Here is a 14,149-nt window from a genome sequence, read left to right as displayed (position 1 = left end):
CTTCTCAGGGGAATGATTCCCTAATCCGGTTATCACTGTAGTTTTCTGTTGTTGGCTGTTAGCTCTTCGTTAATTACAGATTAAAAAAATTCTCTTCTCTTCAGGCCCATGTCCCTGTGCTCCTCAGGAATTCAGCATTTCATTATAAGAAAGCTCTTTCTAAAATGTTGGAAAGAAAAAGCTTTTTAATTAGATTGGTAGTAATTGAGATCCCAAACCAAAAAAGTCTTTCTCCAAGAAATGGAAGCATATACATAATTAAAAGAAGGGAGGGCACATAAGTGGAACATCTTGCACATCTGAATCCCATTTTTAGCCAAGCTGTAATAGGTTGAGGCAGCAAATGCTGAATAACTTTTCTTGCTGGAACAGGTTATCAGTGCTTTCAAATAATATTGGGAATTCTGAGCTAAAACCACAGCATTCTTGTAATTCAAAATAAAAGTTCTTTAATAGACCATTTTCTCATCATTTATGCCTAGATATACCACCCCAATTTGCTAAAAAAGGAAAAAAGAAAAGAAAACTCCAAACCAACTCCTCAAGTCTATTTAATGGACTGGCAAGCAGGGAGATCTGTACCTTTGGTATTCCAGTAATGAGAGCTATTAGATAATAGATATTAGATATGAAGAGTCAAGCTCAGGTTGAAAGGTACAGAATAAAAGACTGCATAAATCACTGAAGGAAAATAATGAGCCTAGAGAGGATAAGTTTCAAAACTCTGTGGGCCACGTCTGTTTCCTGATTTTCTATAGATTCTAAGAACATTTCTGCCATTTTTCTCAAATAACAGATGTAAAATGTTTGTGGGTGTCAGGTGGGTGATGGTTAAGATTAGAATTAGGGACAAAATGTGACAGTGATGTGTAGTGGGGGGTCCATGACTAGGGAGGTACTAAAAATATCAGTCAGGATTTTCACTGTATGAGCCTAAAAGAAGTAGCACAGGCACACCACCTTCATAAAGGCAGATGTACTGACCACCTCTCTTCTGCTTCCCCTCACCCCAAGTCCCTAGAATGTAGTAGAGGCAGTGTAGAGTAGGAGATAAGGCACTAAACTTGGAACCAAGAAGACCTGGATTTAGATCCTTCCTGAAATACTAGCTGTATATCCTTAGACAAGTCACTTAACTCATTTGTGCCACAGTTTCCTTATTTGACTCAATGACCTCTAAGGTCTTTCCAGCTCTAAATCTATAGTATTGTGGTTTCTGGTTCTGTTCTGGGCAATATGTATGTGTGTGTGTGTGTGTGTGTGTGTGTGTAGGGGAAAGGGAATGAAAACTTTTATATATTTTTTTCCTACTCATTTATTCTAAGAATTTTTCCCTGGAAAAATACTTAAACTGTTATATTTTAGTTGCCTTTAGAATAAGGAATAAAACATTTAAAATAAAGCAATCCCATTTATTACTCCCTAAAATTCTCCTCTAGAATAGAGGTGACCTTATACTCTTGAAGGACTCTTGAAGGAAGTGCCCCAAACTGTCAGAATTACCAAATTGGAAAGGCTGGAAGTCCCATCCTGGTGACAAACTGTTCTCTAAGGACCAGCCTTTGTTAAGTGCAGAGAAAGGCTCATTGCTAGAATGTTGGCTGCTAGGTGATGAATTTTTTGGCCACAGAAGCCCATGAAGTAGATAAAATGATAAAACCATTCTCAGTTGTATATGGCCCCCTTCCATTCTGCAATGATATGGCAGAAATGGTGAAATGGCGGGGGGAGGGAGAGCACAAAAAAAAATCAGTTTTGAGACCTGCTACAAACATCAATTTAACTGTTGGTACTCTAAATGTATCTCTTTGCCCAACAACCAAGTAGATTGATTACTAGAAAAACAGAATCATATCCAGATCAACATTGCAATAAATTAAACTAGAAATTATAACTGTTCTACAGGAAGACAAGCAAAACGACTTGTAGTAATGGTTTGAGCATCATTAGAGCTTGTGTATTGCCTCTGATAGATAGTGTTTATACTGTGTTAAGGTTTGTAAAATACCTTAAGTAGTGTATCTCACTTGATCCTCATTATAATTCTGTGAGACCAGAATTAATATTACCTCCATTTTTAGCTGAGGAATGATTTGCCCAAATCACACAGTCAAGTAAATATCTGAGTCCAAATTTGAACTCAGCTCTTCCTGGTTTTTCCATTTGCCACCTTGCTGGTTCTATTATCAATTCTTGGCATGTGTATTAAATAATTTTAAATAGCCTAAGTTAAGAGGGAAGAATTAGGAACAAAGGATGAATGTTACAGAGGGGTAGATTTAAACCCAATGTAATGAAAAACTTCTTAACCATTGAATATGTCCAAAAGAAGAATAAGTTGATTAGGGAAACAAAGTTGGCTTCCTCTTTAGAAAGTCACAAGTTTTTTCCTCCATCTCAGACTCAGACCTGATTGTGGGTAGAAGTGATTAACTCTTGTACCTCTTTAACTTGGCTGTTCAACAGAGTAACATCTACAATTTGACTAAATTTCATACATCTAGAATTGTACAGGACCTCAGAAATCATCTAACTTAAACTACCTCATCTAAAAGATATGGAACTGAGACTCAGAGAGGTCAACTGTTCTTGCCAAGGTCATATAGATAGTAACATTCAGAAGTGGAATTTGAACCTGATCCTCTGTGAGTAGTCTTTGATATTCACTTAAAGGATTTCCAAAGAACATGGCATGAATGATAGGGTGTTTTGTTGCTCTTGAAAAGGCAGTACTTAGTTGGAGTCAAACATTTGGATTCACATCTGAACTTTTGATATTTATTAGCTGTGTGAACCTCTGTATGCCTGAGATAAATTTTTGGGACATCTACTGAGCCATAAGGCAATGGTCAAAGAAGTTCCCCATTTATGTACTGCCTTTTATCAACTTATAGGTAGGAACCACAATTTGCATTTATTTCTAAAACCTTAGCATTTATAGAAACATCACACTCCTTATAGACCTTATGACAGGATGAGACAAGTAACAGTATTTATATATTTAGTGCTAACCTTTGATTGGATACAATCTAAGAGATTCAAAGTACTAACCCTTCCCTCAGAAATAGCTAGGTGGTTCAGTGGATAGAACCTTGGAGTCCAGAAGATTCTTCTTTCTTGATTCAAATCTGACCTCAGATATCTATTAGCTATATGACCCTGGGCAATTTACTAAACCCTGTTTTTCTCAGTTTCCTAATCTGTAAAATGAACTGAAGAAGGAAATGACAAACCACTCTGATTTCCCCTCTAATCTTTTTGTAACTGAACCATCACAAAACCAGACTTTTCACATGTCCTTATACATATATGTGTATCTAAATATCCATTGTTAGGTGACCCCCTTACTTAGCATAATCTTTATACATAGAATCGTAGCATTTTAGAGCAAAGTCATAGTGATTCTCAGATAAGGAAACTATCTCAGAGTGGTTAAGGGACTTATCCAACATCACACAACAGAATCAGAGCAAGAAATATTAATCTTGTTAGTTCAATGCCTTTTCCACTTTCTTTAATTGATCAATTTGGAATCTAAAAAATATAACTTTCATTGTTTTACTCATATTCATTAAATATTGCTTTTTCTTAAGTTTTTGTCATCTTTATAGGCAAAAAACTAAGGTAAATGCTAGTTTCCTTACTATACATCTGTGGTTTATATTGGTAGCAATGGTTAAAAAGTTCCAAGTAATTTCAGTGAGTAAATGTTCATTTTCAATAATAGTAACTTTAATTAATGTTAGTCAGTAAGAATTAATGGTGTGTTAAAACATTGTGTCCTTTGTTCTTGAGGAGGACCATGACATCAGGGAGGTGATTCTATTATGACAAGCAGGTAAATAGGATTTAGGTAATGAAGGGCTTATACAAAGTCACCAGTCTCACTTTTTCCTCCTCCGGAGTCATATGAGTCCAGAGTACTGAGGAGATTAAAAAAAAAAGGAAGAAATGTAATCCTTATACATTTGGGGCTCATATTCTAATGCCAGACACAACATACAAATTATACATACAAGATATATAAATGGAAGGAAATCTCTGAGGAAGTCACCAGAAAGCAAAGGAGAAGAGAGGAAGTGGGAAAAGCCTCCTGCAAAGAGCTGAATCTTGAATGAAGTAGGAAATCCAGAGATATAAGTAAGGAGGATGAGGGTTCCAGGCAGGAGGGAAAAGCTGTGAAAAAGTACAGAGTCAGGTAATAAAAGAACATGTGGAAGAATAGCAGGCAGATCAGCATGGCTGAATTGTCCAGGATGTGAAAGAAAGTGATTGTAAGATGGGAAATGTAGTAAGGGTTTATGTAGTGAGGGATTTTTAAAGTCAGACAGAGGCTTTTATATTTGATCATGGAGATAATAGGTAACTACTGAAGTTTATTGAGTAGAAGGATGATCTGGGAAGACCTGTGTTTCAGGAAGAGAACTTTGGCAGCTGAGTCTCCAGAGGATGGATTCGAGTGAGAAAGATCTAGAACTGTCCAACCTTGAGGTGATAAGGGCGTGCATCCAGGTTGTGGCTGTGGAGAGAAGGGGCCATATAGGAGAGCTGTTGTAAAGGTAAAAAGGACAAGACTTGGTAAGAGTGGATATGTGGGGTGAATGGGAGTGAGGAGTTGAGTGAATGAAACTAAGGTTGTGAGTCTAGATGATTGGTAGGATTATTGTACCTTTGAAAGTAAAGAGGACAACTAGAAAGAGGGTTGGAGATAAAGATAAGGAGTTCAATTTTGGAAAAACTGAATATGAAATGTTTATAGGACATCCATTTTGAAATATCCAGTAGTTAATGTGAGATAGCTAGGTGGTGCAGTTGATAGAATAACAGTCCTGAAGTCAGAAGGACCAATTTCAAATCTGGCTTTAGACACTTGACACTTACTAGTTGTGTGAGCTTGGGCAAGTCATTTGACCCTGTTTGCCTCATATCTAGGGCCTTTTCTATTGTCCTGATTCTTATTTGGCCACTGGGCCCAGATGACATTAGAGGAAAATGTCACCATGCCTGGTGACTTAGTATAGCACCCCCCCCATTCAAATCCAATTAACTTGCTTATATCATGGCATCATGTCCCTATTGTCATGGTCTTTTTGAGAATGAAGGACAAACATAATCATCATCATCATCATCATCATTAGGTAGTTAATAATGAAAAAATTATTAAAATTATCTAATAATGAGAGAATGTGAAAAATTTTTTGGAGAGCTAGATATGTAATCTGGAAATCATCTACAAAGAGATGACAATTTCTATGGGAACTAATGAGATCATTAAGCAATATGATATAGAGGGAGGTGAAATGAGGGTCCTGGACAGATACTTGGGGCATACCCTTGATTAGTGGATGTTACCTGGATGAAAATTCTTCAACAGAGAAATATTGATTAGAAAGGCAGAGGAAGAAAGAGAAAAGTCATGAAAATCTATAGAGGACATAATATCTAAGAGGAGAGGTGATGAATAGTATCAAAGAAAGGCTACAGAGAGGTCAAGAAGGATGATGATTAAGAAAAGGCTGCTTAAAGCATTTATATAATGCTTCAAAGTTTGTAGTGTGTCTTGCATATATTATCTTATTTGTTCCTCATAATAATCCTATGAGGTAAGTGCTATTATTAACCTCAATGATAAGAGAAGACATTGATAAGATGAGGCAAAGGAGGCTAAGAAAGGAGGCTGAGAGAGGTTAAATGATTTACCCAGAGTCCTACTACTAATAAGTTTCTGAGGCTGGATCTTCTTGACCCCTAGCCCAGTGCTCTAGTCATGTATGCCACCTGGAGGCTGTGCTTGTAAATTAAATCCATTAAGCATAGTTTTGTGATAAATTTAAGTTATGCATAATACATTTTATTTACTAAACTGCCATAATTATTTTAAAAGGGGAGATGGAGAAGTTACTGCACTAGAGATTCATTGAGGGTCGTCAGAAAAGTATTCTAGAATTCACTTCTCAAATTAATTATCCCTTCCCCACGTAACTTTCCCCCCATCATGGTTTTGATTTATTTAGGATCAGCATGAGAAATTAAATGACAATTTTTGGGGGTAGTTTAACAAAAGCTGTAGATGACACTAGAAGACTAGCAGATGACAGAAAAAGTTTGGAAACTCAGAAATGCATAAAAAATATATATATATAGTATTACATAATATCAACATTTTTATCTGTTAATATAGTACTTTAGACATCTTCTCTGGTATGAAGGGAGAGCCAAAAAATTTTATGTGCATTTTCCATATTGTGGGAGTGCTGCACCTCTAACTCCTCTAATGTGTAAGGGATAACTGTATAAAGAATAGCAGAATTAATTTGAAGCACAGTGTGAAATTTATCCTCAGAGATCAATAGTCTGCTTCAGATATCTTCCTGCATGGTATTTTGTTTTTGTTTTTATTTTTGTTTTGTCTTAGACCAAGGCTCAAGAGAAATATTTAAGAAGGAGAAGAGGTATTTTGTGGGGTGGGTTGGCGATAAAATAATGAACTTCCCCTAGATATATTAGTTATTATATTAGAAAGTGGGATGAACAAATTGGCTTGCTTTGTTTTGCTTAAGAAGTTAGAATTAGCTAGAATAAGTGAAAGTAAGAAGTGGTACATTTTGACTGACTATCAAGAAAATCTTAGCTATCTAACCATGGAACTCACTGTTACTATATAAGCTAGGGTTAAATGACCCATCTGTCTGGAATTCTGTATAGGGGATCCTTACATTGGACAAGAAGTTGAACTAGATTCAATTCCTTAATTCAACCACAAATATGTCCATCAGATAATAATGAACTATGAAACAATTTACAAGTTTATCATTTTTTAAAAAACTGTAGTTGTAAAGAAAATGGAAAAATATAAATTAGCTTGGGGACCTTAGATAAGCTTTTGAAAAAAAGAAAGTTTACCTTTCAGCATTTCTCACATTCATCTTTCCCTGGTCTAATCACTTCTTTTATCAAGAGCCTGAGATCAAACACACAGTGAATGAGTTAGCCTTGGAAAGAAGGAAGGCTATATTGATTTGTAATATCAAAGCCAAGGGAAAAAAGGGTAGGAAACTGTTAAAAATTAGGTTTTACCTTACTCATCTACAAAACAAGGAGATAGAGTTAGACTGGATTTTCTCTAAAATCCCTTCTGTTTTAAAATTCTAATTTTGTCTTTTTTTGGATAAAGATGAATTTATCATATGATAGAGAGAAGAGAAGTTGAGGGAATTTATGTCTACTGGCCTTGTCCTTAAGATGATAGGAATGAAGGTCATTGGTTGAAAACAGAGGGGCTTGGGCTCTTTGAGAGAGTAGAACAATTTTGGGATAGTCACTATGGGAAATAGGATTGGTATTCAATAAGCTATGAATAAAGTCAATTTTTAAGCAACTGAGATTAGATAGTACAAATTTTAGCACTAAACTTGGTAGAATTTTGTGACTTGAATACTGACCTTGGAGTCAGGAAAACAGGAGTTCAAATCTAGTTTCAGACACTTGCTACTTAATAGCTGTGCAACCTTGAGCAAGTCACTTAACCCTGATTGTCTCACATCTAGGGCCATCTCTAGTCATTCTGACTTATATTTGGCCACTGGACCCAAGTGACTCTGAAAGAGAAAGTGAAGCTGAGGACTTAGCACAGCATCCCATCACTCAAATCCAGTTCATGGGCTTGTTATGCATTACCTCCCTTCAAATGAAGGACAAACACCATCATCATCATCATCATCAACAGCAGCAGCAACAACCTAGGAGCAGGAATAAGTGACTGAGAAAGCAGATAAAGGGTATTTGTTATTCAGGGTAAGGGATCTTTGCAAACTGGAATGTTAGAAAGTTAAAGAGAAAGGTAATCTAGTGTGATAATGATGGCAACTTTGACCCTGTTGACCATTTGCCTAGGAAGTTAAGTAAAAACTTAATGAAAATTACAGACTGGTAGAATAGAGAAGAAGGGACCAAGGACCAAGAGGTCTCAATGAAGCTGAAGAGTATGTTCAGTAAGACTTTGGGGATAGGAGAAAGAAAAGGATGGGGGGGTTGGGATAATTTCAGGGTTTAAGATTTTGGAGGGGGAAGTATTTTGAGTAATGATACAGTTGAATTGTTGAGTAGCTTGAGGGCTTGGAGTTCAAGATGCTGTGGGACTATAGTATAAAGTTATATATAATAAGAGTCAACAGAGATACTGGCATTTAGGAAGATAATGATAGGAATGGTATGGAGAGGAAGCCTATGAATTAGATATTGAGGGAAATGAGATGGATGAGAATACTGAAGATAAGTGTATTATGGTGACAGATGGAAAGAGAGTGATATAATCAGATGGCAGTGATTTCAGAAACTTTTGAGTAATAGTAGCAAAATATGTCCTCAGATACTTTCTAGCTTTGTGATCCTGGACAAGTCATTTAACCCTTTTGGCCTCAGTTCTTCATTTATAAAATGAACTGGAGAAGTAAATGGCAAATCACTTCAGTATCTTTGCTAAGAAAACCCCAAAATGGAGCCATGAAGAGTTGGACATGATCAACTCAACAACTGTAGAACAATAGAAAGCAATATGTACACATATAAGGAAACACAAAATATATACTAAGTGATTTTGGAGTGGAGGGAGAACACATACCTTTAAAAAGGATAGGGAATATTCATAGAAGTGACTTCCAAAGGCAGACTGGAAGGGAAAGGGACATCATAAGGATACTATTTTGTGTTATGAATAATTTTCATTCTGACATTAAATTTTATCTCTCAACTGGATTGTGGGCTGGGTACACATAGTCTCCTTTATATTTTTCTATGGCATCTACTTGAGTGTTTCAAATACAGTAGTAGATGCTGATAGATGGAGTTGGCCTTGATGCTTAGAATAAGCCTAGTCAGAGTCATTATGATTGTTCTTGATTTTGAATTTTTAAACATCAAAATTACCAAAGAAGGAGGCAGCATGGTATTTATTTATATTGAATTAAACTTCTTCAGGTGCATAAAAGCTACATATGGTTGGTTATTTAGGCAACAATTATCATGTGTGTAAATTGGTTCTTCTTCCTTCTCTGTACCCCTTGGAGAAATCACAAGCCAGCCCCAGTGAAGCTCTTAAAAGTAAGGGCTCATGCTAATTTTATTTTTCATATTTTACTGTGATAGGGAACTCTTGAGGAGGAAATTCCCTTTAGTAATGCACACAAACACCTGCTCTGCAACTTTAATAGTCTTCGAGAATTTCCAAGTCTACTAAGAGGTTAGGTGACTTGCCCACTGGGCTTGGAAGTCTCATTTTCATGAATTAAAATCTGGTCTCAGAGCTGTGTGACCCTGGGCAAGTCACTAGTCACTTAACCCAGTTGTTTCAGTTCTTCATTTATACAATCAGCTGAAGAAGTAAATGTGCCCAGGGTTACATAGCTAGTATGTTGAAAACAAGATTTGAACTCTGGGTTCCTGATTCTTTAGTTCACAGCATATTCATTTGGCAGTTAAAGAGGTTTTTTTTAAAACAACAATCTTGTGAATTTTTGTAAAAAGTAATTTCCCTTCTCCCATGCTCCTATTAATGAAAGACACTGTTTTTTTCTTTCTTTTTTTTTTTGTATCCCCAGCACTTAGGTGTTATCCTCATTTTACAGATGAGAAAATTGAGATTTTCAGATTAGTCACTGCCTCTGAGAGGAGAGGCTGCTATTTACTTACTTTCCAAGGCTTTTGCTTCAAATGGTGGTAAATTGAGGGAGGAATTGAGAGTCCACCTTCTTCCAGCAGGTCTTTTCTGGTCTTCCACATCCTAGTCCTAATTTTAGAGTGTAAATCCTCAGATAACCTATTCTCTTTCCCTCTCCCCTCCCCTCCCCTCCCCTCCCCTCCCCTCTCCTCCCCTCTCCTCTCCTCTCCTCTCCTCTCCTCTCCTCTCCTCTCCTCTCCTCTCCTCTCCTCTCCTCTCCTCTCCTCTCCTCTCCTCTCCTATCCCCTCCTCTCATCTCCCCTCCCCTCCCCTCCCCTCCCCTCCCCTCCCCTCCCCTCCCCTCCCTCTCCTCTCCCTCTCCTCTCCCTCTCCTCTCCCTCTCCTCTCCCTCTCCTCTCCCTCTCCTCTCCCTCTCCTCTCCCTCTCCTCTCCCTCTCCTCTCCCTCTCCTCTCCCTCTCCTCTCCCTCTCCTCTCCCTCTCCTCTCCCTCTCCTCTCCTCCTCTTTTCTCTCTCTGGCTCTGGCTCTCTGTCAATCTTTCTGTCACTCCATTTGTCCCCATCTCTATCTCTGTCTCCCTCTTTGGTTCTCAGTTTCTGTCTCTGTCTGTCTCTGTCTCTTTCTACACACACATATGTATATTAACATATATTAATATGCACATCATTATAGCTTATTGTCACCCCCCCCACTAAGGTGTGAGCTCCTTGAGAACAGGAACTGTGCCTTTTGCCTTGCTGAGTATTCCCAGTGTTTTTCACAGGTGGTTCACTGACCACCTGACTGACAGAATGGGAAGAATCAAAGACTTACCTTGGGTAATGGTAAGGTCACTAGAAACTCAGGAGGGGACTAGGAAAGGTGTTTGGGATCTGAGCCTCCGACACTTGAAGAGAGCAATGAATGATGCCTTCTGGAATATGACTCAGCTGAAGCTCTAAGCTCTTGGAGAAAATAGGATTTCTCTCTCCAAGGTGAGAAACTTCTTTTGCTACTTAGTGCTTGGGAACCCTTTCCTCTTAGTATCAGGTCTTTGGGGTGCCAAGATCTGAGATTAGCTTTCTGATATCCCTACAGTGGTGTTCCAATATCACTTCAGGGCCAGAGAGTCCAATCTCAGCCCATATCCTTTCATGACAGCAGAAATGTACATTTCCTCCAAATAGACAGTATTGCTGTGGGCAGCTCAGTTTCCTCTAAGTTGAATAAAGTAAGAGAATCTTGAGACATGGAGGATCTATCTCAAACAAGAAGCACTAGGGACATTGACTTAATCTTTGAAGTTCTTTTAGGACTAGATCTGTTTGTCTAGTATCTCCCAGAATGGGGACAAGATATTTGATAAACAGCTCCACATTGTGCCTGTGTTCTATGAAATGCCATGTATCACTGGCTTATCTAAGCAATGGGCTATCACAAAGTAATTTATAGCTTTTCAGTTTGTCCACTGGGAGAGCCTTGGTACACAGAACTATGAAAACTGACAATTTGCTAAGCACCAGGAATATATTGATGATTTATTCTATTGGAGAGAGTCTTTGCTGGAAAGAACCTTAGAGAACACCTGGCTCAGACTTCTTATTTTACAGGTGAAAAGGAAGCCCAGCGATATCATATGACTTACTCAAGGTTACCCAGCTAGTTAGTGATGAAGCTGACACTATAATTTCTAGTATCCTGGCTCTATTCTTCTGTTACATTTTCTTCTACCTCTTGGCTCTAGCTTACCTTTTTTGATGTAGGTACTCAGATGCATTCATGGTCAATTTTGCTGTTAGAAATTATGGGGAACAAGAAGAACTTTATACTTAGGTGAGTTTTCCCTAAACTCTATAACACCCCAGCTTGTTTACCTCTCACAATTAAGATTTTTTTAAATTTAAAATTTTAATTTTCAATTTCAAATTTTCTTCCTCCCTTTACCTCTCCCCCACCCATCCCTCACTATAGATATGTAATCATGCAAAATATATTTCCACATTAACTATTAACAATTAAGTTGGTAATCTTTTCTCCTGCCCCCAACTGTCTACCATATTGATATTGCCAAAGGAAAGACAATACAGAAAAAGGGCTTACTTACTAAACTATGAAGGCCAGTAAGATCAGAACAACCTGATACGGTATTGGGTTTCTCTAGGGGCTTCTAAGTACTTCTGGACTGGGTCCAATATACTAGGGTTTCCTCTCTCTTTTGAGGTACAAGGACTTGCCTATGGTCATATAGCTAGTAGGTATTAAGAGGGAATACTGTTAGTGTTCTTTCTTTCCCAAACTATATTTTATTTGCTTATGTGGAAAAATTGTTTCATCCCTTTTAATATATAAGTACCTTGTGAGTGGGGAATGTTTCATTCTTTGTACATTCTCTGTGTTTGATAAATGCTTAGTGATTGATTGAATGTAAGTTTTTTGAAACCTGGGACTGTTTTTTGATTTTGTGTTTTTATGCTTAGCATCCAGTGTATAGTATGAATTGGTAAATTCTTATTAAATTGAATATCTGATGCTAACTCCAACACTCTAATATCTTGACCATCCCCTAATCCCTTGATCACCCCCTTTTCCCATTAGTTTATTTACTTTGAGTGACTTCAAAATCTTCTGAAACTTTTTTTGAATTTATTTTTTATTTTTTGTGAGTCAGTGGGGTTAAATGACTTGCCCAAGATTTGAACTTCTGAAAGCTTTAAAGGAAGAAGCTCAAAACCCTGCCAGGTAAACTGAGTTATCCTGTGAGAGTAAAGTCAACAGTAAAAGTTCAAATCCCAGGGGCAGTTAGGTGGTGAAGTGGATAGAGCACCGGTCCTGGAGTCAGGAGTACCAGAGTTCAAATCTGACCTCAGACACTTAATTGCCTAGCTGTGTAACCTTGGGCAAGTTAACTCCATTGCCTTAATTAAATACAATAATTTAAAAAAGTACAAATCCCCTTTATGCTATAGGAATTTGAATATCAATTAACCTCTGATATCCTTTCCCCTCCAACAGCATGAAACAGCATCAATTCCCAGGTTCAGGCTCCTCATTCTCTTTCCCCAATGTCTGCCCCTGATAGATATAGAAAAGAACCCTTTGAAACCCAGAAAACCTTACTGGTTGCAGAGAGGCATTCCTTTCCTTCCAGGATTTCAGCTCCACCCAGTGGATTGCCCTTTGTCCTGCTGGATCACTCCTTTAAATCTGAATCTCCACTGAAGCTGACTTGCCTTATTGTCTTGTGGGTTTCATATTTCCTTGTACTTTACTATTGGTATTCCAAACTTTCCTAAGTTTGTATGATGACAGTTTTGTTTCCAGTTCATTCCTACTATAGGAAGTATTGCGATATGTATTTTGGGGTATATGAGACCCCTCTTTTTGTCTTTTATTTCAGTGGTAATTCTGTGTCAAATGGAAAACTTTAAGGTCAGAGACCTTTTATTCAATCAGCAGGTACTTATTAAGAACTTACTTTGAGGCAGTTAGGTGGTATAGTGGATAGAGTGCCTGGCCTAGAGTCCTGAAGATTCATCTTCTGGAATTCAAATCCAGCCTCAGACACTTTACTGGTTGTGTGATCCTGGGCAAGTCATTAACCCTGTTTATCTCAATTCCTCCATATATAGAATGAACTGGAGAAGGCAATAGCAACCTTCTCTAGTATCTTTGTCAAGAAAACTTGGGCTCATGAAAAATTGGATACACCTGAAAAATGAATGAACAATAAAATGTTCCAGTCACTGTGCTAAGTCCTGAGGATATAAAGAAAGATTAAAAACTATTCCCTGTTCTCAAGGAGCTCACAGTCTAATGGGGAAGACAAAATGGAAAGAATGAAGTATAACCACAATTTGTCCAGGATAAATTGAAGATAATCATAGAGGGGAAAGCACAGAACTTTCTTAGCAAAATTCCAATTGGTTTCCCAGAATAGTTGTATAAATTCACAGTTCTATCAAGACTTTCTTGTTTGTCTTTCCATAACCCTTAAACATTGCTTAGCCCTTCTTTATTCTCTTTGTCAGTTTGCTGATTGTGAGATGAAACATTAGAGTTATCTCAATTTATATTTCTCTTATAATTAATGATTTTGAATGTTTTTTTAAATCATTATTTAAAGACTGAAATTCCTTTCTTCAAAACTATCCATATTCTTTGACCATTTATCCATTGGAACCTTGTCTTGAAATAGGAAAACTATTAATAAAAAGCAAGTCACACATTAATTAAGTCTGCCAATAAAGACAACTTTCTTCAGTTAGAATCTTATTTGCAAGATTACAATTTTGTTTACAATTTTTTTCCCCATAAATATTAGGGAACTAATACAGTGAGAAGAAAAGAAAAACTGAAAAAAACCTGATCATGTAATAGCAATTCTGATGATCCAGCACTCAGCACAATTCCTGGAAACATAAAGTATGAACTTTTCTTTTTTTTTGACAAGGTAATGGGGTTAAGTGACTTGCCCAAGGTCACATAGCTAGGTAAT

General features: G+C 37.4%; 1 protein-coding gene across 2 annotated transcripts in view; it reads left to right on the top strand.

The window, feature by feature from the left end:
* The window catches only part of LOC141521711 (neuronal acetylcholine receptor subunit alpha-7), a 174,263-nt gene that overhangs the window by 76,147 nt on the left and 83,967 nt on the right, over positions 1 to 14,149 (top strand). The gene's annotated exons all lie outside the window — the stretch shown is intronic.

Source organism: Macrotis lagotis, chromosome 4, assembly GCF_037893015.1.
Source record: "Macrotis lagotis isolate mMagLag1 chromosome 4, bilby.v1.9.chrom.fasta, whole genome shotgun sequence".
NCBI classification, from domain to species: domain Eukaryota; kingdom Metazoa; phylum Chordata; class Mammalia; order Peramelemorphia; family Peramelidae; genus Macrotis; species Macrotis lagotis.
Note: the sequence above shows the minus strand (reverse complement) of the source record. Positions and strands in the feature narration are given on the sequence as shown.